The sequence below is a fragment of the Stigmatopora argus genome, chromosome 17 (genome assembly GCF_051989625.1).
Source record: "Stigmatopora argus isolate UIUO_Sarg chromosome 17, RoL_Sarg_1.0, whole genome shotgun sequence".
NCBI classification, from domain to species: Eukaryota; Metazoa; Chordata; class Actinopteri; order Syngnathiformes; family Syngnathidae; genus Stigmatopora; species Stigmatopora argus.
In genome coordinates, this window is record NC_135403.1 from 7610285 (window position 1) to 7638177 (window position 27893).

Below are 27893 nucleotides of genomic sequence, written 5' to 3' on the forward strand. Positions count from 1 at the left end.
CTACTTTTTTTCTAATCGGACAACTCGAGAATCTTTTTAAAAGAGCTTTGTGATCGATAGCTGTTTTCTATCTGGCAAAATGTATCAATATATTTGGCTAAGCTGCTTGATTCATTTCATTCTTCTTGCCATTTCTCCATGAGAAAAAAAATAGATGAACTATTTCACACTCTATGTACTTAAAACTAATTCTGCTCATGATTTGACCGGATTTTCTTACATGCTCGTATTTCACACTTGGTATTAGCCTATTGCTTGTCATGGAAACAGGACCATGGATAAGCTTGTGAGGCGTCATATAATTGTGTGAGCCATGGAAAAAATATCTAGCTAAATATTCCATACAACTCAGATACACTTAACCTCAATGTCATAATTTACTATAGTCAACAGTTCAAAAAAAGTCATATTTCTTAATTTGTCGGGCACAACCTGTTGCCAGTCATAAGTCAATTTAATTGCCTTCTATTTACTGGAGTTTTTTCTTGTTATAATGCCTGATTTTTTTTTCTAACAGCCAGACTAGTAGTCTGAAGATATGGCTACCCACATAAACGTGGTTAAGAGTTGCACATTGTCAAACCTGATGGAAGCCAAAGCCTCCAATGAGTAATTTTATAAATATAGTGGCAGGTGGGACTTGTTGGACATGCCTACTCTCTCCTTTACAAATGGTGGCTAATGTTCCTGACCTCCTCACCCCATTGGGGGCCTCGGCAGCTGGGGTGCCTCAACCCCTGCCACCCATACCACGACTCCCTTGTGTGTGTACTTTGCTTGAATGCGTTTTATGTCTATCTGCGTGTATACATTGCCACATGGTCACCTGAGTTTCCTTGGTCCCTAGTCATCTTTCAGCTGTGCCCCCAACAACACATACTCCGTCTTATGTGTAGTTCAGACAGTGCAGCTGCCTCCCATTCACAAGAAAGCCTTTTGGCAGCAGCTCTGCGCCAATATTCCCAATCTACTACTGGGAACAAATCAGCCTTGTCCGAGCTATCCAGAAAGCTTTTGTGGCAACGGTCTGCTTATGTTGTGCGAATAAGTCACAGTACCATATCATGTAAACATGCCAGAAAAATGGCTGACGGTGGGGTGAAGAGATGCAGAATCCTTGGTTGTGTGCGGAATGTTATCAAGATCAAGATTTTTTGGGCAACGGACATACAGCTGGTTTTAAGAGATTTGAGGATGAGTCTACTGCTTTTATTTGGAAGACAGTTATTGCAATCTCATAATTTATTTGTTCATGTTTACCGTCAGGATTGGTCTTTGTTGTTGTTAATTAAACGCACGTTCATTTATCTTTCGTGGCGTGCATTCTCGTAAGGCTTGAGGGAATTCCTTGAGCGTATCCCAGCTTTGTTTGAAAGGCAGATAACACCCTAGATTGGTCGCCAGTTAGACGAAAGGCACGCAGCGAGACAGATGACCATACGCACGCACAACCGTACTACCACCAGCGGTAATCAAACCCTCGATCTCAGAACTCTGAGGCTGTCGCGCTAACCACTCAATCACCGGGTCGCCTAGCACAATAATTATTTCACAAAATATATCATCCTAAAAACAGAGGCCAAAATGTAATTGCATTTCAACAAGCGAGCTCTATTCTGGGGAATCCTGCCAGAAACGCATTGTCATTCAAGTGGAAAAGCATTGCTTTGTTACTGATATGGAATAATATCCGCCATCAATTTAAGCCCCAGGCAATTGCATGGATTGCTTGTCCTGTTGTGTTTTATTCTTGGATTGCAATGTTTGGTTAAAAATTACTTCCATGCCACTTGTATGCCACTTCATGTTCTATTTACTGTCAATAAGATGCAAGGTTCAGCAGATAACATTTCTTAACACACATCAGTGAAAGTTAACTTGAATGTGTGGTTGTATTTCTTGACCTGCAAAATGTTATTAACCACTACGCACTTGTGGTGTACTTCCTAGTGCCATATTCATAATACTAACCTGCTGAGCAGTGAGGAAAAGTTGACCACGACCTGTCCAATGTCAGGCGTGTTTGAATAGTTAGTTAAAAAATAAATACATAGTTGGTCCAGGAAGAAATCATTCCCATTCCTATTTCCAATTTTAGCAACATACTTGCTTTGTCTTGCAGATTTAATTTTATTCTGCCGATGAATGATTTTCCATCCTTGGATCATCGATGCATATTTGTAAATAGTAATATCAACCAACGTCCGTGGTTAAATGCTCTGGGTAATTCTTATTTTTCTATTGTGATAATCAATAAATTCATCATTTTTGGCTGAAAATTGGAGTATCATTTAATCTAAATATTAGCACTATTACTAACCCGATGACTGCTACTAAACCAGAAACATGTTATCAATCCAGCTGAGTTCAGGTAAAAAACATTAGTAGATGCAAGTGAGAACAAAAAGTCCCTCCTGGCTTGCCGTTGGGTTCGAGCAGCTGCGAGTGATTCATGACTACGTCCTGATGTGTGTATTTAAGCACCACGGAAGTGGTAGTCATTGTCGGATCGTCCTGCGTGATACTGCCTACATCGGTGCAAAGGTACTGTTCTCCATGCTCCGGTTTTGTTTCGTTTTGGGATGTACAAGTCCTTGTTATTTTGTAAGGCGTTTTGAGTCATTAAAGTTACTATCATGAGCACAGTTCGTCTCGTCCCCTCCTGCTTCCCCGCTACTGGGTCGAAATCCCTCCGATCACGCCACGACGTCTCGGCGCGATCGTACCAGAACCACCATGTAACTTCTGGAGAATGTAGACAAGTGAATGTACAGTACACAGTGTGTTGTTCCGAAACAATGTCGTGTGGGCCGTATGAAAAAAAGTCTGAAATTGCTTACTTTGAAATGTCACTCAATCTGGTATTTGGAAAGACTTTGGCAGTAACAGTTACTGCCAAAGTCTTTCCAGTTTCAAACAAAGTCTGATCAATCAAAGTCAACCATTTCAAATGCTCTGTCTCCTAGGGTTTATCGAGGAAGCGATGACCTCTGACTCCTAACTGACAGCAGGTCCTGAGACAAGAAAGGGTCAGTGGGGTCGCAACAGAGGCTCATTCACACCTCTCGCTACTCCGCTACAGCAGAGTTGGTGGGGGGTTCTCCTCCCTTGTGAGCCCCCGGTAGCCAAACAGCCCTCACATGAAAAAGCAGACAAGAGTCAGCGCGACGATATCAAAGCAGGTACCATGTTTGTCTGGAGTCTAGACGCAGAAGTATGTGCCTCGGAGAATTCAGTCTTCTTTCTAATCTAACGGGGCTAATGGGCTTTGTGAATTGTGTGTTGTCGAAATATGTAGTGTGTATTATACTACATTTTCAATCCTCTTCTACTACATCGATATTTCCAAATGCTACTGGATTACGTTTGGTTTATTTGCCAAGCTCTTGATCATCGTGTTTGTGGTGTCTGTTTCTGTCGTTGGCCATCTACCAGTACAGGGATATTCTATATCGCTTGTTCTATTTTTGAGTTGGTTCTTTGATTTTGGTCAAATAATACTGTAGTTTAGTCACCTAAGGGGGAAAACTATAATTCAAATAGGAAGAACTGAGCTAAAATTCAAACTAGGAAGCACTTAACTATCAACTATTGGAACACACATCTAATTCTATACATGCGTTACGCATTATTTGATATGTTTAGTACAGGTTACGGGCTAAAAATGTTAACATATCACGTTTATGGATTTCGTTATAGCCACTTTAGTGTTAAGCAAAAATGCCCAATACCCAAAAATAATAGAATGATCTTTTATACCTGCTATTATGTGAATTATGTATTTTTCTCATAATGTTCCATCTCTTTAGTGTAGTCTTTGAATAGATATTTCAAAATCCTTCACATGTCAACAAGGCCAGTGTTCCAAAGTGTCATGTAAAAGGTATCAGTTTAAAATAATGATCAGACTTTGTCATCAGTCCAAGGTCTACTTTCTTTGGTGCACTACAGTATCAAAGCAACACAGTGCAGGATATCACAAGAGAAAAGCTTTGATCTGTTGACGGCCTGTTGTCTGTGGGGCTCAACAGCAGACCTTTCATCTGATTCAGAAGCTGGCTTGTACTATGCCTTGTGTAATAACATGATTACCAATAATAGCCCCTTGAGAAAATTGGAGGGATTGAGGAAAGCCTTCACACAAAATGTGCATGTCCCCTATAGGTTGGGTATTAAACTTGTCAGGCCTCATCCATACTTTACTTTTAACACTGTCTCGACTCTTCTACTATATGAGCAGCTTAACTCACTCACATTTAGCTGAAACTGAAAAAAACTAACTTCAATGCTACAGACATTGTAAGATTAACATTTTTTAGGAATCGAAAGAACCAGAAAAAATGTAATGCTTTTTCACGAGGAAGCCATAAGTGCAGAAAATCAAAACAAACAGTCTTTTTATGCGTCGTCTCTTTATTTAGACACCATAAATAACGTGCTAAGGATAACGCATAGTCTACATTCTATCCTTGCATTATATACTTATTTACTTCAACGCTCAGGGAAGAAAAGGAACTCCCATTTCCTTGACCACATTCCACAAGAAATGTGGGTAAATATATATGTATATATACATATCATAAGAGCTCCTGCCCTTTCGTCTTGTGGCCCCAGAGTCTTAATGACGTAGATGCTGGACGGGGGGCCCTCGATACAATCAACAGGCTGAGGCCCAGGGCTCAAATTATAATCAGCTTCAGTTTACACTCGCGTTTGTTGTGGGCCGATTAGGCTGTCCCAAGTCAGACATCGTGGTTGTACTTTCCTCCATCAAACGACCAGCATCCTGTGCTTGAGCGCAGCCAAGAAAAGCCTCAAATAACATTGAAGCGAGGAGGAGAAAATGTGGCTTCTGCGGGTCTGCCGATGAGCAGGCCTCAACCTGGCAGCATGTTTGTCAGCACAGACAAGCTGATATGGTCTCATTTCCTTGAAAACCACTGCCACACACATTGACTCTGCTTGTGGCCTTTTTTCCTATTTCCCATTTTTTTTAAACTTTGTCCTCCCAATGATTTGCTGTAATTATGCTCACATATTCTCATCAAGATGGAGATTTTTAAAGTAAAAATGACAGGAAGCAGAGCCATCTTTTATCTCTGTGCAACTTGGCTAAGACTCCAATCTTCTGATTGCATCTGATGTGACGCACAAGAGCAGACATTTAGCAAAATATTTGTCCTTTTCGCATTCTTCCTTTGCCTATCAAAATCTCCAACTCCAGTACCATAGGTACCCTCTTGAGTACATTCCATGGCATTCCTCATTTCTGGCAGACAATAACCGCAAATATACATATATACATCAGCATATCCTAATGTCTAAAAACATGAAAACAGAACAAAAAACTTCTGAAACAAATTTGATCACAGGCTCAGAGAATTTTCAGCACAGCACTGTGGTTTAATTGAAATAAACTACAGACAAGTAACACCCCCCAACACACAAGGATTAGTCAAAGCTACTTAAAGGTCCTGTAACAATATTTCTATATTTTCTAAGTACATGAAATATGTTTCACTATAAAAGCATGACATGAACTGCCTGAGAAAAGTATTTTGCAGAATTACTACAAGCACCATCGCAAAGCGGACTGTAGATTTTCTAGTCTACAATTATTGAATTTCAACACTGACATCTTTTTTTTCACGGTTTATAGTCAATGGTGCTTGGCTGCTAAACAATTGCGAGTTATCTCATTTTTTTAATGCTAAAATACATTTACCCACCACTGTGTTTTGCAATAAGTGCATAATCGTATTTTTTTTTATTTTTAAACAGCATTGAGGTGTTTGTAAAATGTGACCGACTGAGTTTGTTCCATTAAAACTAGAGTAATGTATACTTAGTTTTTTTGTGGTCCATACAGGGCTAAGTGCTACAACAGACAAACAATATTTTTAGCCTTCCCTGGTTACAAATACAAGGCAACTTGTTGCTAGGCGGAATTCAGTAGGTTTCTTGCCATCCATAGCTTATTGAAAAATGGCATATTTGTGTGGCACCCAATAGGATATTTGAAAAAGAAGTTATAGGGTGGGGTATAATTTTGCCAATGTTATTATTGTGTTTTTATTATGGTGTGGTATAGAGCTATTTTTGCCTCATTATATATCAACAGGGGGCAAAACGGAATCGTCTTGGTATTGGCTCCTATCCCAGTTTCAGTGGTGACTGGCTGTGGACATTTGTTATACTGTTTTTTTTGCCACCGTTGATCAGACACACATGGAGACCATTTGGGGCTTTGTATTTTCATTTATATATATATAGCCTACACACATGGTGTAAAACTTCTCATACGACGTAGGCAGAGAATTCAGGGTCAACTCACATGTTTCCCTGTAAGTAAACAGGCTGTGCCACTGTAATTGCTACAAGGTAGTTTTGGGAAATTTGTACATTCTGACATGGACATTCTAACCCTCTGGTTTGAAAGGAGTGCCTCCAGAGAATTGCATAGAGTGAAAAAAAGTCTCTCGATACAATAACAAGAAGTGAAACAGGATACAGCGCTGTGGGGCTGCGGTTGCCTTATTGATTTGATTTATTAAGTTCAAATTATAGAAAATATTTTTTTTCTTGTCTTTCTGTCGGACACAGAGTCCCTGTGAGAAAGCAGAATAATGAATCTTTCTCTGCAGATGGCTTTTTGAATGAATTAGATTAAATGACTGTGTCTCAGTTGTCACATTCTCTAACCCCATTCATAGAAATCACTGCTTACTTCATTGATTTTATTCATGAATATCATGTACTATTAATCTTATGCCTCTATTATTACAGCCCCTATATATATATATATATATATATATATGTGTATTTGTATATGCATGTGTATGTGTGTAAATGTGTGTATATATATATATACATAAATAAATATATATATATATATATATATATATATATATATATATATATATATATATATATATATATGTATATGTGTATTTGTATATGCATGTGTATGTGTGTAAATGTGTATATCTATACATATACATAAATAAATATATATATATATATGTTTATATATATACTACATATGTATGTGTATATATACATATGTATATGTATTTGAATATACATATGTATGTGTGTGTATATGTGTATATCTACGTATATGAATGTGTGTGTATATGTATGATGTATAGTAACAACAATAACTTACATGTTTTGATCCAAACCAGATTGAGCAATTCTCTTTTAGTACTAAACCCTTACGTTCCCCTGTGGGGATGATATCTGCAAGGAAATAAAATAAATTGCAGCTTAGTGGTCAGAAAATGAATAATTTTTATTAAGGGTGTGTTTTTTTAATCTTTCGTGTGGCGCCAAATCACTTACTTGTCTTTCCATGCTCACATGCTGTGTCAGCACTGAGTTGTCATGCACTGAGTGCTCTCAGCAATACATACCCCATGCAGTTAGTATAGTTAGAAAGGGATGTATGATTCCATATCGTCATTTTCTTAATGTAGTGGCCCAAGTTGCTTTATTTATTTATTTTTTATTGAGCACAAAGGAAGGGGGGGGGGGAAAGGAAAATTGCACGATGATGGTGAGAGGGCTTAGCAGTATTTTTGTTATGTTTACAAGGAAGGGAGAAAGCTTTTCTTACTTAAGATACTATAATCCTAATATTTGACTTCTATGGAAGTTGAAATATGACTAACAGCATTTAATTTCTGAATTTCCTCTTGCACAGCCGTTGATGCAATTTAAACGGCCCGTGCTGCTTTTCTTGGATTCACTAGCACAACTTTAATAAATGCCTCTCGTTACCATTAATGACTTTGGGGGACCCCATCCAAAAATCTTCACAGAGAAAGTATCACTGTGGTTGCTGCTTGCCGAGGTGATTATGCAAGAACTAAAATTTTGAATAAACAAGCAGACCCCGTAAACGCGGGATTACTTTTTTTTTTCTTCAAGTGGCCTATTTCCTCTCTTGGATGATGAAAATATTCCCCGCCACACCATCTTCACTTCAGCAACATTGCATTCCTTTCAAGAGAAGGACTTAGATCCTATTTCTGTTTGGTTGATCATTGCTGGGAAAAGAACCAGCTGCTTTACTTTTCTTGAAAGCCATATGTTCCTATCTTGAAACATCTTAATACATCTGATGACATTTTCATTTGCATTGTCGGGTGTGAATCATCTGACTCCCGCTATGGCACAGATGTCACAATCCACAGCCTAACACTTTTTTGCTTGTAGTAACTATTATAACTATAATCAGAGCGAAATTAACTTTCAGGCTATACTGGTTGTCGGATTTGGCGGTGTTCTGCTGTACCTTCTACAGAGACCCACTTACCTTTGACATTATAGTCAGTTGCCAGGGAAATGTGATATCCAAACATACAGAGCTTACGGAGTGTTGAATAAGGAAATTTGCTAATGCATTGAACACAAGCGCAACTCTGTCCTTGTTGAGGAACACACAGCTTATCAGAAATCAGTGCGATAGGAAAGTGAAGGTTCCTTTTAATAGTGCTTTTCTAACATAGAAAATATGCATATTTTAGGAACCCAAATTGTTACCCAAACTAAGGTAGTTAAGGCCTCAACTTATTCTGCACTTTTGTAGCAAGAAATAATGTTAAAATAAGATTCATGAGACACTGAATTTATAAGATTCAAGGGAAATACGATGGCCTAATTTACAATATCGTGAGGAACAGTTACTCATTTTTTCATTTTAAATTGCATTTTTCTGAAGTTGGGATCTTTTAGTACACGTGTCAAACCGATTCCGCCGAGGACCGCAGTGGGTCCTGGTCTTTCTCCCAACCGATCCAGTGCCGACATTTTAACCAATCAGGTGTCTTCTTCTAAAATATGTAGCACCTGACTTTAATTAACTGATTACACTTGTAAAAGGTATCCTCTTGTTGAGTTGGAATGAAAACCTGCACCCACTGCGGCCCTTTGAGGACCAGTTTGACACCCCTGTTTTCGTAGAACACCCAAATAGCATGCACTCTGATGCACGGTCATTAATACTGGAAACATGTAAAAATGGTGGTTGGGTTTTAAAAACAGATACGTATATTTAATTCATGCTGAGGTTTTCATCAGCACACACAGAGTGATACTGGTGGCATTAGTTGTCTTTCAGTAGCGTGATCTCATTGAAAAATTGATAGCGCATTCCCAAAATGACGCGTGGCGATGTCATCTGAGCAATTGAAATTTTACATTTTTGCTTTCCATCTTCACCGTCACCATGAGAACGTGAGACCAATCTGCAACCCAATCGTTGCAAATTTTTGTCACTGTACTTCAGATCGGATGAATATCCATCAATATAACATTGTCATATTTAATTTATATACCAGATTGCCCCTGTTCAGTAGAACACGTGCCTTTGTGACCTTCATTTGGCTATAGTGAAAGCTTAAACGGAAACCAACAAAACCATATGGAAAAAAACAGTAGCTTTTGTACATACACACTCATTTCACCACAAAGAGTCAGTATACTTGCAAAAAAACGCAAACACTCACTTAAACCAACCAAAACCATTTGAAAAAATGGCGTAAATTCATAACTTGGGTCAGGTCAAGTGAGTGACACACAAGCCTGTAATTGTTCTTACTGACGTCTATGTGACTGGTAATGGTCAGTGTGGACAACCACAAGCATCCCCAATAATGTGTCACGAGGCAAAGCCTTGACCCTCCCTCCCTACGGACAAATGGGGAGTTAGAGATGATAGAGGGGGGGGGGGGGGAAGAACAAAATGAAGTGCAGTGTTAGAACCAATCATCCCCCACCCCTCCTTTAGCCTCACTGGTGCCAAACTGCCGGGTCGCGGTGGCGGTGGCGGTGGCGCATGTGGTGCATGTCTGCATGCTTTTGTGTCTCTGTGATACTTTGTGTCCAAGGGGGAAGAAATGGAGGCAGCGGCATACCTTGGGGCCATTACTTGCCCTTGTCGGTCATAGTACAGCACATTAATTGGCTTCTGTAACTGTGAGATTACCGGTTCCCCGACCAATTTTTAAAAGGAGTAAATTACTTGTCATCCCTGTGTACTTGGTTGCATTGAAACGTTTGTTTTATGAACCTGGAAAGTACTGGATAATATCGAACAACCAAATCTTCAGGTTGTTAAAATATCTAAATATAAACACTACTTTATGTGAGAACCTGCTCAAATCACAGCAGAGTATGCAAACAAAAAGACTAAATAACTGCCTCAGCAACAAAACTAAATGGCCCCTGGAGGGAAATGAAACGGCCCATATACTAACACATTGGACAGATACAGTGAAGGAAAGTTCTTCTCAAAGAAGCTAAATATCACGATGAATTATGAAAAAGTCACAATGGGCTGAAACAGCAGCCAAGTGAACTCTTTTCATGTTTTTATAAACTAGTAGACACATTCCCAATTGTGTTTGCAGTGCCGAAGTGACCCCTTGCCTCCCTCTAAACATTGACTCAATACAAAAGTTTCCCTCATAAAAAAAACACTGCTCTTTGTTTCTCATGGTTCCTGCGGTGGGTAAGGACTGACCGATAAAGACGAGCGAAGCCAACAAAGCTCCCCTGAGCCCGTAATTTCTCCGGTTTATCAGACCGTTCATCCGCCCTTCCTCTCGTCCATCCCACACACAATAATCAGGCGTGTGGATCAGCGCAAGAAACGCCCACTGATGCTTGTCTCAGTACGCAGGGGGATTCTCCTACTCATCTGCAGAAAGGCTACGGTTATCTGGGGGTGTGCATGTGTGCACCGGATCTTGTGCCTCTGTGGTCTTAACGTCTTGGAAATCTTCCTGGACATTTGTGATTCATCAGTGAGTTTGCATGTTGTGTTGGCTCGCACGACTTGGCCGAGAGGGTCCGATCTATTTGATGAAATCAGCTAAAGCTTTTTCTCCACTAAATCCCCATTACCACCTATGCTTCAATTCAATTAGTTTTCATAATTCCTTCCACAAATTGAATGGCATACATGTTTAAGAAGGAATAACTTGGTTTCTATTTGAAATGAAGATCTTATCCCCACTGCTGCTACCTCCTCATCTCCTCCATCACTTCCTTTGGTTTTGTGTGATTTCCTTTCATTTCCTCAATAGTCACTGAATAAATCCCCATGTAACCAAAGTCCATGTGGAGATTTCCTTGGTCTGGTTTGCTAAACAGATTCCCTTTTATAAAGCAAACGGGAAATGGCAGACATCAATACACAGATGCATTTGTGCAGCAAATCGTACTTTAGTTTTCAGCGTGTCCTTGCACAAAGCATAAGGCCATTGGTTCAAGCGTATATTAAGGCCAATTTAAACCAATGGTCAGCATGGACAAATATGTGACAAAAGACTAAAGTTCATTTTCCCAATTGTTTCTGATCCAATTTAATTGTCTGTTGTTCTATTAATGCATTGGACTTTGACTTTATTTGAATTGTATTATTTGTATACAAATTTTGTACAAGCAATTTAACATACTATAGATTCCATGTTTTGTCCACAAGACTAAACACAATGTTTCCGTTTGAGATTCATTTCCCGTGAAAAGTGACAAAACACGGATTTTGAGGTTTATATTGTGCATGTGTTAGTCCCATATACATATTACAAAAACAGCATGGCATACTGTGAGGGGAGGTAGTTACTTGAGTATTTCCGTTTCTCTGCCACCCGCATGTAGACTCCTGTTTGGAGACGGAAACTGGGGGGCCTTGTGGATCATGTAACTCACTTCAAACTGGTTCGGCTGGGCCGTGACAAGGAAATTGATTTTTTTTCTTGTTGTTTTTCTAACGGAATGCCCCGACACGGCATATTTTCCTGAGTGGCGTAGTAGAACCAATGAATTTTTCCACGAACAGAGAAGCAATATTTCACATTTTTTAAGTTCTTCCTTTAGCACAAACTAATGGTTAAATTCCATTTTTAAATAGGCTTCTCATAGAGTAATTCTTACTTTTAGGGAAACAATCTTTCAAGAAATGGTAGGCACAAAGAGAGGTTGAAGAAAGTGGATCACATCAGGCCTGCCACATTACTTTTTGGGGCCCACAAAACTAAACCATGTGTGTGGACTCCATGTATAATGATAAAATTCAAATTAAGACTATAGATATATAGAAAATATTTCCTTTTTTTTCGCCCTTGTTTTTTTGTTTGCATACGTGCGCTTTCTCCGGGTACTCAGATTTCCTCCAACACCCCCAAAATATAAATGGGAGGCTGGTTAAACACTCTAATTTGTCTCCAAGAATGAGTGTGAACGTGAATGGTTGTTCGTCTCTTCACACCCTGCGATTGGCTGACAATCAATTCAGGGTGTCCCCACCTACTGCACACAGTTGGCTAGTAAAGGCTCCAGCACCCTTATCGACAATAAGGGATACGTAAAATGAATGAATGAATATCACCAGTCTGATGTGAAAGAAAATTCTTTAATGTTTTAGATTTTTTTAAAGAAAACCAGTACTCCAACTAAGTATCCTGTTTTAATTTCTACTTTTACAAGGCGGTTGTAATACTCTGCTTGTCTGTGTGAGTGAATTTTAGCATCTGTAGTTCATATCTGTCACTGTCTTTATGAAGCCTCAGCCGCAGAAGGTACCCACCTTGTGGACTTCCTGTGTGTGGCTCCAGTTTTTTTTACCTAGGTCTACAATGTCTTGTGTGTCTTGTCTGTCTTGCTACTGCAACCAAGAAATTTCCTGAATACGGGATGAAATAAAGTTCTAACCTAATCTTTATGAAGCCTCAGGCAGCAGAACCAGGCTCCTCCTTTTCCTTTGACAAAACACCTGTATTTTGTGACTGACTACCAAACAATAAGTAGGGTTTATTATCTTAATTCTTCCGCTTTTCTTCTGTTGACTAGAACCTCACACGTGCAACTTAACATAAGTCATAAGTCGGAATCATGCCTCACTACTGAAGGGGAATTCCTCCCCCTTTCTCACAAAGGTACCCGTCACTCAGGTTTTCCACTTATCAAATCAAACCTGGCACATAAAATAGGTGCCTTTGTCAGCATACTCTGTGGGTGGGAGGTGAAGAGGACAGAGGGTTATTCATGTCACTCAGAGGTTTAGAATGTGGTGAAGGAGGGACTCTTTGGTTGTATAACATTATCATTGCAAGGGCAAAGTCCTATATTTTCCTGTGGTGTACTAAAACGCACACTAACTTGCACTGGACTGTTCTTGTGTCATCAGTGTCATGTAATTTATACTGGCCAACAGTAGTTGGTGTTTAGTTACACACTGCAAAATATGCAGGGGCAGTACAGCATGTTAGTGGTTAGATAATCTGCCCCATGATCAAGATGTTCAGGATTGGATTTTTTCCATGTCTTTCGATTTGGCGTGTCCATTTTCTACCTCTTGTGTGGGTTTTCTTCAGGTACAGACATGTGATTTATTTGAGGAAATGCAGTACTTATATTAAATGGATTTAGGGGATGTATTGTTAGGGGTGATTAGCTTTCCCAACAGTGCAATGTGGGGAAAACCGAGATGAAAACAAAAACCTGATATTGTAAATCATCCTTACCTTTTCTAATAGTGTGTCTCTTTTTCTCCAATATGCCGACCACTGTCTTCGTAGCTTTGGAAAATGTCAGGCCCCGAGCTGGCAAAGGATAAAGGGGTTGTGGGTATGAGATGGGAGGGGTATGAATAGCTTTTCTGGTTGGTGCCGGGGGGTGTGCGTCAGGTCTTGAGGCCAGAGCGTAAGAACAGCGTTTTTGAGGTTTCTAGACAGCATATTTGTCTACCATTGCTACAAGTTCAGTCATAGTTCATGAAAGCACACCTCAATTTGACATGTACATGCTTTATGATACATACACAGCTAAGAACTGTATGCATGTACAGTGATCCCTCATTTATGGTGGTTAATGCGGACCAAAACGCCTGCAAAAGGTGAAAAAACTCAAAATAGGATTAGGCCATAACTTTGACATTACACAAAATTATAGACAAGATAGATTCTATTCTGGTTTTAAATGGTAGGCGTGCTTGTTAATCAACAAAATAGCATCCAGCAGTAATATAAGCTCAAGAAATGTTTTACTATACAAACATGCTGTAGTTGTCAAGAACACATGCTCTTTGACCAATAAGGTCTGATTTACTTCTTTAATTACAGCATGGCCCAGGGGTGCAGAGGTTATTTCACAAGTTGTCGGTGTGGCGCTGCAGCCTATGATCTATCATAGCAGGAAAGTCTGTGGGGTGGAGCCCAGACGTCTTGAGAGAGAAACGAGGGCACATAGGTGAGAATAGAGGGAGGTAACGTGACCTAGCCAACGTGATAGTAACAGAGAAGAGAATGGGTTTATAACCAGGTTGGGTGGTAGCAATGACATGGATCAGAAGTAGTGACGCCTTCAAACAACAATGCTCTGTTTCGCCTCTAATCCACTGATTCATCAGCCTCAATGGAGGATATTTGATAGTGCATGACAATGAAAGCCCAGACTGCCTGCCTGCCTGCCATGGGCTTTTCCTTAGCAGGCCAGGCACGACCTAATGTTCTTGGACAACTAAACTTATTACTTTACATTAACAACGCACATGTACAAAACTCATTTGGAACTGATGTCGGTTCATTTCAAGTGAATGTTGCACTCTAATATTGACTTGCTTCAAGTTATGCCAGTAACCAATGTACACTTGTGAATTGATCATATTTAGCCCGTGCTCTGACTAGAGCTTTTAAATCTCTGTAAATCTATGTGTAATAAGAAAAAGAGTAACATCTTAATGACTTTGTCATGTGTTTTGTGGGTGGATTTGAATTTCAACACCAAATAGATATCTTGTCTTAGTTCCTCTTGGAGTTTTAGGTCAGTCTGGCCTTAGAGATGTTCTTTATACTGCAATTAAATGCCTTTCAAGAAAGAAAACTGCAGCCGTAACAAAATCAAAAACAGTCTGGTGTCGAGTCAATAGTTCTCCAAGATCACCAGCCTGGGGTTCAACTTTCTCGACGATGTGTGTGGTTAGAGTGCCCAGGAGGTAGCTAGGTCTATTTTGCAAAATGACGCTATAGGCAGAGTTCTCTTAAATCTTCTATCATGGGAAGATTTCTGGTCCAATGGATCCACTATGATAAATGTGCAAGAGACTCATTTGCAAAGCATGCTTAATACAACCTAAGTGTACCTCATCGAGAGTGCTACTGTGTTGATTATAGGTTTGAACCCTCTTCTGACAAAATTTTAAAACCCTGCCTCAAGTTTCTTCGGCAGCCTTCTCATAAAAAGTGTTTCCAACACTATGTAATAAGACCTACCAGTCCCTCTTAATGGGTGGGTAAGTGTAACGTCATCATCCATGATTTCATCTTTGATTCATGCTCATTTAAGCTGATGTTCATTTTCTCAACATCTATTTTGGAATGTTGATCCTGACTTTGGCAGGGCGGCCCCAAGGTGGGGCACAAGGTATTACAAACTGTAAGACAGTCCCAAGCTTGGGTAAATATAGAGTCTGTAGTCAGAAGGGTATAGGGATTAGAACTTTGCCAGAAAATTATAAGTGTTCACCTAAAGAACTTTCATTGGTGCTGTTAACCTTCTGTGGGTTGAAGACTGACTTGAATCATTATTTAGGGCAACTATAGAATATATGAATGCTGTAACCGGGAGGCATATAGTACATTAATTGCACAACAACATAGCAGTAGACATTCGATTATAAAAAAAAATAGTCTTTATCAGTTTTGCTGTCCTTTACAAAGCCAAACAATTCATAGTGTGGAGAAATGATGAACACACTGAAAAGTAGCTTTATTTATTTAAATTAAAAAGTACAAATTATGCTTGACAAGCCATTATTATTGTCACTGGAGATGAGGATTTGGAATCTGTAACTGTTGCCTTGGTTGAACTTGGTCAAAGACATATGGTAAAGAGGTCAAACTTGGACGCTTTACACTGTTCTTGGCCAAACTTTCTTTTCTTCAGAGTGTGAAGGGAGTGAGTGAAACCTACCAAAAATCGTGTTTTCTCGATGCAGAATTCATTCCATTGAGAAGTTGAGGTGAGACCACCAATTAGTACTTTTATTCTTACGGATATAGGCTTCTTGGGGTTAGGATGCAGGAGAACAAAGTATTTGTTTTAGTTGGCTAAATATAAACCAGAGGAAGGATGTACTCTGCATCATTGAAGTTAATTAATTAGCTCTTTATCCTGTCTTTTCCTTCAGAGTTCAGCATTTGTGAGACTAAAGAGAACTGAGCAACCTTGAGCAAATTCCATTGAAGTTGTTCTGTAGAATTCACAAGAAGACCAATAATCATGAAACACTGCAAAAGCCATCAATGTACGTCACTCGACCTCATGAAGGAATAGAGGAACAGGTTAAGGGGGAATTGTTTTTACTGTTACTTTTATCGTCTCCCTAGTAAACAGGAAAATAGCCATTCTGTCAAGCCAAAGTATTCATTAAGCCTCGCTAAAATCCTGTCTCGGGGATTTCCTGCTCTCACTTTGCCAAGTAGCATAGCAAGGCAACACGCAGGGAGGAAAGGCTAGAGTGGGCCAGCTGCCCAGCGCCATGATCGTCCAACTTATTGCCATGCGGGTCCCCAAGCCCCTGTCACTCTTTCACCCAAGTTGGACACTCCAGCCAAGTTTCCACTTCGGCCCTAAAAACCAAGAGCCTCAATCTGGCACTTAAATTTATATATAGAAATGTAATTTCCTCAATCATTTGTAAATAAATGCGGTTTCAAAACAGATGTAAGGGTCACACGTCAACTAAGGGAATGAATATTAAAAATCCAACACGTGAACTTTTAAGAGACGTCCCTGTAGACTAGATGTAAAGCAACGCAGGTATATCAATCTTGACAGTCATAGCATGTTGCAATGGTTAAAATGTAGACTTCACTTTTTCATGCGGAGTGGAAAGTGACAAGCCTGCACCCTGTGGAACTTCATGGGAACATACTTTTAATATCTCTTAACACATATTCACATCTTGCTTTTGGATTATTTTGCATCTAGAAGTAAATCTTTACTATATATGATCTTGAAATATCTCATCATTGATTTGATACCTACCAAAGAGCCATCATAAAACGATACATTTCTAAATCAACCAATTTTGTAAGAACACCTATGAAATATGTAACTCATCATGGCTTGTGATTGTTAATCTTTCTCATGTTGCTGATTTAACCAATGTGACACATGTTGTCCAACAAAGGCTGAAGTGTTTTGTAGTTAATCTGGGATTATTGCATCAATGGTTTGTGTTGAGTTGGAGAACAGCTGTGAGACTGTAGACAAAACTTGAGTGTCACCAATCCTCCATATTTTACACGTTGATGAAATGATGATGCCCTGGTGTATTAATCAACTATAAAGTGTTTATTTTAGTGAAAATGTACCAATAAACCACTAATCATAGCTTGGTTTTATGCAGTAATGCCTCTGATTGAGCAAGTCTTAAGAAACTGAAACATTTAGTATAATGAATAAATACCTTTCAATGTAATTCATACAAATATAATAAAAAAATAGAAATAATAAAAAGTGACTTTCCCTTGATCATGAATGTCAGGATTTCCAGCTAAATTTGAAAATAGACAAGCAAATATTGTACAGGTTATACATATAGTATGATGCACTTGTACAAAAGAATGGTTGCATTTCCCATTTTGATGTTAGATCATTTGTCAAATGCCCAGTTTGGACTCAATGACGACAACACAGTCTTCATTTCAGCTTCTGCAGTCATCTGGAAAATTGACATTGAATTGGTTTGTGGCATTATAAGACTGTTTGAATCAAACTATATTGTTTGGGGGGTTTGGCTTCATGTATGTGCATGTTTGTGAGCGAGATGCGTGCAGACGTCCACATTTCTGAAAGTAGCAGCTGCTCTTATCACCTTTGGTGAGGAGGGTATATAGAGATAAAGTCTCCAAACTCTGAGGTGCAACTGAGCTTCTGCAGTCCAGCTGCAGCCAATCAAATCCTTGCTTTTGCTTCCCATCATGAAGCAGTACCAACCACTCCTTATGATCTTGACTTGTGCCTTTAATTGCTCTCTTCTTACTCACTACTCTTTATCTACTTTATCGGTTTTGACTTCTGCGTCTATCTCTTTGTGCCTCAAAGTAATTTTGACTAGTAGTTACTTTGTTTGAGTGTATATGTTAACAGTGGATACAAATGAGGAAAATACGTGGGTCTTTTCACTAGTTTGCAAATGAACAGACAAGTAATTGTCTTATTATGACCATGTTTTTCATTGCCTTTCCTGGGGAATTCATTCATTCATTCACAGCGTTCATGTTTTTGGGATGTGGGAGGAAACCGGAGTATCCGGAGGAAATCCACGTAGGCATGGCGAGAACTTGCAAACTTCAAACAGGAAGGTCGGTCGATCCCAGAACTGTGATGCATACATTTTGACCACTTTTTCCACCGTGCAGCTCTTTTATTAATTCATGTTCTATGAAAATGCATTAAAACCACTATTGATTTCATTTGTGATGTATTCAAACTCTTTTACGGAGACATTGTTTAGAGAAATAGTTGGTACGTGACATTTCTTTTTCCCTCCTCACCTCAAAAACCACTGGCAATAAAATATATTCCACAATGCCTTGCAGGCGAATTGCACTCGTCAGCTATTTTAAATATCTATTGAGAATTAGTATATACAGGGCAGCCCACTGGATGTTAGTTAGCGTGTCAGCCTCACAGTTCTGGGGTCGAGGGTTCGATGCCAGTTGGGTCCTCACTAAATGGAGTTTGCATGTGTATGTGGCGTGTTTTCTCCGGGTACTCCGATTTCCTCCCACATGGGGTCGGTTGGTTGACTGCTCTAAATAGCCCCTAAGTATGCGTGTCAGCGTCAATGGTTGTCCGTCTCCTTGTGCTCTGCGATTGGCCGATCACCGATTCAGGCTGTCTCCTGCCTAGTACCTGTAGTTATCTGAGATAGGCTCCAGCACCCCCTGTGACACTTGAGAGGATAAGTGAGCAGTTCAGACAATGGACGGATGGAGTTAGTATACACATTAGATAAAAGGGAATTATAGGTTTTCTTGCTGTCGCGTTCTACGCCTCCTCCATCATAGTCACCTCCTAATGAGGGGCTCTGCTTTTGACATGACAGATGGAGAGCTACAAATGGAACTGATACCAGAAGTAGGATTTGCAAGGATGCCTCGTAAAGGCAAAAAAAAAAGTTGTTCCTTATTTTTTCTTAATCTGAAGACCATATCCTTAAAATCCATTTCAGGCATATGACCGAATTCCTACTGAAACAGCTGCTGTGGCCACTGAACCAATAAAAGAGGAGAGAAAAAGTAGGAATCTCCTTAAGAATGGCCTCATCCCAGCAAAGCAAAATGTAGACCTCTACGACAATGCCAAGCAGAGATGATAGACCACAGTAAAACCACACTGTGGTATTTTATTTAAGGGACTGGGACGGCTCGCTAAATACTGAGAGGAAACAAAGAACTCTGCATTCTGACATCGAAACTGTCTACGGGGAAGTCACAGCCAGTTTAAACAAACATGACATTTAGCCAACCATACTTCTTTATTGATCACTCTCATGATGGTTTCTCATTCATGGTCTTCTAGGACCCCCGTTAGGCTTTTTCTCAGCCCGTCTTTTGAGGAATTGCACTTTTTTCTCTTTGCTGATGTGATAGTTTCAATTTTCTGTTTGTCGTATCTTCTCTTTATTTGCTTTGTGCACACCAATTTAGAGAAAATATGAAATGTGGTATTGTCCATTGCATTCTTGAGCATTGGGACACCGCTTTCTAAAGAGTACAGTGACTCTGGAATCCAATATTTTGTCTATATACTCTTGGAAATTGACACTCCTACTGTACTCGTATTGTGTATTCTAGCTCCAGGTGGTCTGGAAGTCTATTTTCTCAATTACCTGGATGTTAGAATTAAATGACAGGAATGATAATGTTTTTTTTTAACATAAGATTACCTTTTAAGTGTTGTAGTTCTGACAAGTTTATCATCAGATGCTGGTCAGCTCAAAGGCCCACATAAAATTTGCCAATTGCGTGTGTTTGCGGAAAGTTCCAACTGTTATTTGTCAGACTGGAAAAAAACTTGAAAAGGATTTCACTAGAGACACAGTATTAGCAGGTAATCATAATCGTAATGATATTTATCAACCAGTGATCAAGTAGCCAGAAATTCTGCAGTAACTTTTTGTGCTTGATTGTGTCTTCCTATTTTTGCAGGCTGTCTTTAGGCACACAGTTAAATTGGCACCTAGATTGTTTTTCAGATATCCTTGTGGGAATCCCACATTCTTTTGTATTGACCTATAGTGTTATTATTGTGCAAGACACATGACCAAACATAACCATCCAATGTGACTAGGGAAAAAGTGAAATTATTTTTCATGGTTACTGGAGACAAATAGAGGAGCAACAGTGGTACACAATATAAAATCTCTCCGTAAGCTTATGTCATCACACAATCCCATTTAAATTTACCAAATGAAGTGTCCAATAATATCATTAGATTCAATACTGCACTAGGTCAGTCTATACTTTGGAGTGGGTTCAGATAACCATAAGAGCTACATTTCCTCATTGTGTTTTTAACATGATATTTTGGTAGTCTAATGTTGGCGCCAGAAAGTGTTGGCCTGATTCTGCACTTACTCTCCGTGTATCTAATCAGCTTCCTGCAAGCCTTTTCTGTCTCCAGGCTATCGCTGAACGCCAGGCTGTTGTCTAACCATTGGCTCCATGCTTATATTTGGACAGATTAGATTTACATATACTCCTCGTTATTGCTTTAGGGCTTTGGAACAAGTATCACGCTACGTTTAGTCACAGTCTGGATATGGCAATTATATGCGCACCCGCATTTCTGTCATTAGAAAACAAGCCCTTGGCACAGTGCGTCATTTCTTTATGGGAATAGGGAATCATAAGTGGTTGTTTTTCTTGTTGAAACGGTGAATGGAAGGCAGGCCCGATCTGTAACATGTGAATGCGTCAGTGTAAACGGCCTGTCAAGGGATGTTGCTGTATAAACTGGAATGTGGGTCAATGAGATGATGACCTTTATGTCACCTTCACTCTTGCTGACCGCTGAAGCGGTGCAAAGCTTTATTAGATCACTGATTTCTGGTCACGGGTTGAGGCTTACGGGTCACAGAAGCAGCCAGTGTGTCTGTGACTGTGATTATTGTTGTGGCACACTTGAGAAGGATATACACTCAAATATATTGAGTAAATCAGGATAAAACTACTGTAACCGTAAGCGCACTGTAGTAAACTAATGCTACGTGAGAAAAAACAAGCAATTTTTTTATCGGCAACAAGAAACAGCCTATGCCTATATTTCATAGTTTGCATTCTGTAAAGGGACTAATGTGTTGTCATCTAAAGGGGGGAAAATGTATCTGAAGTTGGAGTTATGTGAAGAATAACACATGCATAACTTCCCGTCCAGTTTGCTTTGAGGAGTGAAGTGATGGAAAAGATAAAATGCCTCTTTCAGGCGATGACGACGCCACTGACAATTGGCCAATTGGACAGGTCTTGACATGTTATATGAAAGGATAACACTACCTAACTCACTATTTCATCTTGCATTCACCCAATGTTCTTACTGAATTATAACAGAATATGATACATGAATATTTTATCTCTGACAACAGACTGGGATTCCAAAATCCTACTTAGAGAACTCAATTGAATTTCATGACAGAGAAAACATCTTTGTCCAAATTCCATGTAGGATTAACAGTCGTTATTAGATTTATATTATGTTACCCCTTATTTTTATTTCAGCGTAAAAAAAATTACGCCGGTCTTCGTTAACCACTCTACCATTCAACGAAATTCTTCCGAAGCAATAATTTCCCTTAGCCAACCCGCTAACAACCATGATCACATCACAACCCCTAACCTCGGTGTCATAGCAACAATATTTAAACTGAGACGTTTTGTTAAACGGGTGAATGACGGACAAGTGGCGCTGCTTGAAGGTGGCTGCCAGTGCAGATTCTTCTTTTCCCTAGAGAAGCCTGTGGTTGTCTTGTGGGTAGGGCAGTGGAAATGGTCGTAGGATGCACAAACTAAGGAGCCCTGGAGGAACAGTGGCCCCTTCTGTTAACGGACAAGGAGGCCAAAAGGGGTGACTCTCTGAAACCATCCGCCTCCCTCACCAGCTGTAACTCTACCTCAGAGATAACCATCTCACCTTGGGCTTTTGGTGTGCCCCACCTGCCCCAAATGGCCTCCCCATGCTTCAGGGTCAACGAAAGGGGCGGGGGCACAGTTTTCACATCAATGGAAGCCTGTCTGGAGGCCTCGCATAGCTGCGCTGGAGCCGATAACTGACTCACAACTTTACACCGCCTTTGTTTTAATGCCATGTCTGCCCTACCCCACTCATGTCTAAAGCCGAATATTCCCGCATCTGTTTATGAGAGGATTTAGGCGTTTGTTTTTTACAATGTCGTATGGCAGCGATGTTATGTTTCCGGGAATGGGTTTACATTATTAAAAGAAATTGTGTTTTGGGCTCTTGCTAGTATTACGTCAATGGATGTTTGCAGCAATTGAGTACATTTTGGATCCAAACGTAAATATTTGTCTCTTCTGGGCCTCGTTTTACATCAGTGAGGACTGTTTCCCCTAAAATAACTCTCTAAAAATGTATTGAGAACATTTGTAATGTGGTTGGTAGAGCACTTCAGAGGTGAGTGGTCTTCTGCTCAGACTGTGCTAAACGGAATGGGGGGTGGGACATTGCAACTCCCTGCAAATATGTCAACTTTTGGGAAGAGTACTCGCCAACTCTACCTGTCTTAGGTAGCATATATATTTATTCATATATTTTCCTTCTTCTGCTCTCCTATCCTTTCTTTCTCTAAAAAAATACATTTTCTGTCCTTTCTATTTCTCTGTGTAAACAGCACAAAATACATAAACAACAACAATTTTGCATACACCAAACGCCCATGCCGCAAAATAAAATAGTTCAACCTACAAAAACACTAAGATTTCCATTCAAATGTAAGGACAGGACCGGTTAAAACAACAAAATAAACATACCTTTAGAACATAACACACTAGATATAAGTGGTCCAAAGATGTTGCATAATGAAAGCTGTACAACAATACAAAGTAAACTTACTATGTCAAGTATTACTTGATGCAGTGCAGTGTTTTTTTTTAAATTATATTAAGCAGCATTTTGTCATGAACATTCAAAATGCGAAATTTCATTATTGTATTTGCATTTGCTTAAATATATCCATGTAGGAAGTGGGGAAGTAAAGAGACCAATGCAAAAACAGGTGTGTTAGCTTTCCCTAAATATCTTTATTGTATTTGCATGCACACAACAAACAGCATGTCAATTATTCTACAACTGGTAATTGTTTTAGTCCCCTGCCATAAAACCAATAAAGTCTTATCACCCAGTGTATATGGCGGAGCCTTTATTGACGACAAGTGCTATAAAAAAATGTTATAAATAAGCCAGTAAGGTGGTGCAGCCATGTGCCTATTTGAATAGTTAATACAAATATTTTTTTAAACTATTGTAGTTACTCGGAAACCAGATTTACTCATAAGTGGCATGCAGTTTCGACTTACTTTTTCCAAGCTGTTTGCCCATTGAGCATTGCTTGTACAAGAAAGAACAAAAAAAACAGTTATTTTCCTGTTCTCACAATGTAAGAAAAGGAGTCAAACAGGAGTTATTGGCGTTTAAATATAATTAACCCAAGTCAGTAGTCAAAGGCAATCATCAATTGTGAAGTCTTTTTGCTAGTTGTGGCGTGTTCGAATGTGATTCACAGTGCACACCTTGTGAAGAAGAAAGAGAAAGGGAAAAAAAGTAATCATCAAAATGTCATCACTTTCAAGACTGAGAAACACCTGGAAAATTAAATGCTAAATTTAATACAATAAGTAATATGTTTTTGTTGGAACTATCAGACAATCTCCGATTGCAATATATTGTGTTGGACATTGGGTTTACCCAATTTCTTTTATGTTATTGTGTTGTTAAGGGACTAGCCAAGAAGCAAACTTGTTGGAATTCATGCCCAGTGGCGGGTGGTTGGCACGTCGGCCTCACAGTTCTGGGGTCGGGGGTTCAATCCTTGGTTGGACATCACTGTAGTTTGCATGTTCTTCCCAGGCTTGAATGGGCATTCTTTGGGCACTCTGGTTTCTTCTCCCATTCCCAAAACATGCATTGTAGGCTGGTTGAAAACTCTAAAGTTCCCTTAGGTACAATTGTGGGTTTGCTTGGTTGTCTGTCTCTTTGTGCCCTGCAATTGGCTGTCCACCAATTCATTGTGTCCTCAGCCTGGTGCCCATAGTTAGATAAGGCTTGGGCTGTTAGGGTTGCTGTAGGTAAGAAATAGGCCTTTGACCCAATCATATATTAAGATCAATTGAAAACTTGGGAAAATGTATTTTGGGTGCAGGAGCATTGTATGATTGACACATACACATAAATGCAAGTCATGCAAAGAGTGAACAAACAATGAGCGTCATAATGAGGTACACGCAGGAATCCAGCTGACTCTTGCGGCAGACTAAGGGGCTGGGGCCAATGGCTGTGTTGGTGCCTGGATGCCTGCCGGGTCTGTTTGTGGTTTGTTTGCCGGCGGGGTGTGGGTACAAGAGGTTTACCCTCGCAGTGCTCCCTGGCACCAGTCTGTCCTGGAGGGAAGGATGATGAAAAAAGGAAAAAAATATCCTGTTAATGTTGCCATTTTGGGATGGAGAGGCAAAGATATGAGAAAGGAGGATCACATGCTTACTAAGCTACCAAATGACATTTTATACTAAAAGGTAGTGAATGAATACTTCCACACAATGCCATTGAGGCATCAACACCAACTTTTCCACCACCCTAATGTAGGCAAGCATTGCAACCTGGATATAAAATACTGGATTGATTAAATGTGTTAGGGGCATAAAACCATTTCCAGAAAAACAACAACACGTGGCATCTTGAAAAGAGAACATTATTAACATGTTATTGTCCTTTCTGTATGTCATGTCCATTTGAAAAGGTCAGCCAAATGCACTATACATACTGCTTTACTTACGTATGGCATTTATGTTGTTTCAACTTCACACAATTCCCCTTCATGGTAATTATGGGAAGACCGATTTCTTGTGTGCACAAATATAAGGTTTATTTACCCTCAAACATATGATCCCAAGTGGGCTTGTTAAAGGGGAAAACAAAACTGAAAAAATATGGAAAAAGCCAGCTGTGAAATGCATATGTTGAACTACGGGTCAATAGACTCAATTTTGGAGTCTCTCTCTTGTCTAAAAAAACGACGATGTTACAAACTATATTAAACAATCTTAAGATATTATCGGACATGAATATCAAAACATTCATTTATTAGCACACATTTTATGCTCTTTACGTACTGCAAGTGTGTTTTATGTTACCTGAAACAAAGTAAGAGGCCAAATAAGTAAAAGTTAATGGAAGATTAGGACACAAAAATGCAGTTATAGCAGGACATTAGTCATTATTCTGAGTGTGTTCTAACTTTAGTAGTTTTAGTCTAATATGATGCTGTTATCTAAGAATAAATCAGATAAAAGTAAAGGACACTTGGCAAAAAAAATGGATGAAGATGACAAACGGCTTATAATGGAGGGGAAAATGGCTTCCTTCCTCTTTTCCATCATGATCACCCAAGGGCCACTAGTCCTAGTGCAGGGTCACTATTTTTAGCTCTCATAGAAGAGGAAATGCCACCTTTCGGCCCTCAAGGGTCACCGGGGGTAACGGTCTTAGTTATGTTGACCCAATCACTAGACTCCCTCGTTACCCCTTCACACATAAATATGAAAAATAATTCTGAAAACCTACATCACACTTGCATTAGTTATCAGTAATAATGTATGATATAACCATTGTCAATTAGCCGATTTCACACACAATCACAGTCTCACATTGTTTTTCTGGCAATTTTTAGATGCGCAATAAATCAATACATACAAAGAACAGAGCCTCTATGATCATCACAATGCTTTTCACATATCACTTATTTAAAACGCCAATCATTTGGACTTGGACTGCTAATAATATTTTCCAAATGAATTACGTACATATCTAAGTGACAGTTTGAACAGATGCCAATAGTTATTGTTAGTTACAGAAATTATTTTGCGGTTGTACTAGTACAAACTCCAAGTGTATATAAAATAAAAAGAGAAACCCTTACATTCCCCTCAGTCTTGCTTTAATGTGAAAGATCTTCCAAACCAAACTTGTTTGAGACTTTAGTGCAAAGAGAGCAGGCAAAAATATAAACAGCCCAGAATTTCTCATCCAAATGTGGAGGCAAAAAAGCCAAGTAACGTAATCAAAGTGCACTTATAAATTAGTAAGCACTCTCCAGAACTGTTAAACTCAAGTTGACATACGTGAACATGATAAAATATCCTGCTTTTAAACAGAAGAGCTTTCTTCATTTTATATGTTTATGTTGGGTGTTGGTAAATGCATGTCTGTGTAAACATATAAGTCTACTTTACTGTGGTTAAAACAGGCTCAACGGCTCACAGAAAAACTTCCTTGACATCAGTTATTTTGGGGGAGGTCAGATTGTGGGGGTAGAATTGTGCCTCAAAATCTAGAAGTCTTTGGCCGCTCACGTAATGAAGTATCTATCACAAACGTTTTTTTGCCGAGACACACGATACTTCATGTGATATGAATCACACAATGTGGTCCCCTACTGTGAGATCGGGATATTTTGTCTCCCTTTAAAATGTGAGTGTCGTAATTATGCTATAATTTTTCTTCACCATTTCAGCAAGTCTTCTCATTTTACTCAAAAGGATTTAGAATTTTGTCAGAGTTAAGTGCTAAGACCCCTCCCAATGATGGTGGGTGTCAACAACTGCTTTTGATCATCCCCATAGTTGCATTATGTGCTTGCAATTATGTTTTGATTTGCATCAGATTGGAGAAAATGGAACTGAGCTCTAGTTGAAGAGTGTTGTGTGTAGATTTTTTTTCTTATTGGACCGTATTTACAAGTAAATTTGTTTTGCAAATGTTAGGTTTTGAAATTGGCCATAATGTGCACTTCTTTATCCAAGTAACTCTGTTATTCCATTTGTTATTTCCACTTTAATTTATTCTAAATACTGTTGCGCCAGTTGTAACTTGTTAGTAATCAAAATAGCAATGCTATGCATATGTAGTAGTTAAATTTACTGTAGATATAGATATAAATCATATATGATAAAAGTTTTGGGTCAAATTAGAAAAAAAATGTGAACTGTACAAATTGCTTTAAATCACATGGGGAAAATATAATAAGGCGTTTAATTAATTTTGTCTATTTTGTGTATATTTTTGGTAACTTACTTTTATACTATCATATAAAATGCTTTGTATGTCCCGCTAATGTACACTGGTTTCGAGATGTTGTAATTTTAAATTAATATTGAATCGTATGGAACAATATTTTTCGACGTAGTAGATTGCTCATTCCTCATGTCATAGCTGAGAATTTAAAATAATATAGTAAGTAACTAGATATTATTATTATGGTGGTAAAATTCCAAGCATCAGCAATATCATGCATGTAATGAGCCACTGCAAAGTTGCAGTAGGTGGGAAAATCTGTGGCATAAATCATACCCCAACTATAGCAGGAGGTCAACTAAGCAGCTGCTGTCATTTACAGACAATAAAGGGTCTTTCAGCTGTGTTTGGCTCTGGGGAATGTTGTTTGCTTGTATAGAATGTCGCCTAATCTCACCGCAAGTAGAGATATGACTCACACGAACGTGACACCATACCACATAGACATGATGTGAGATGACTGCTAGCTACCGTTTCCATGCAAAGTTCAACTTAACATAGTCGACAACATA

The 27893-nt window shown here is 39.2% G+C and overlaps 1 protein-coding gene across 4 annotated transcripts in view; it reads left to right on the plus strand.

The window, feature by feature from the left end:
- jcada (junctional cadherin 5 associated a) overlaps positions 1 to 27893 on the plus strand; it is a 105610-nt gene that overhangs the window by 37358 nt on the left and 40359 nt on the right. For all 4 annotated transcript variants that reach the window (XM_077624532.1, XM_077624531.1, XM_077624533.1 and 1 more), the window contains one exon: positions 2967 to 3182. The gene's annotated coding sequence lies outside the window, so the exon portion shown is untranslated. The remainder of the gene's footprint in view (positions 1 to 2966; positions 3183 to 27893) is intronic.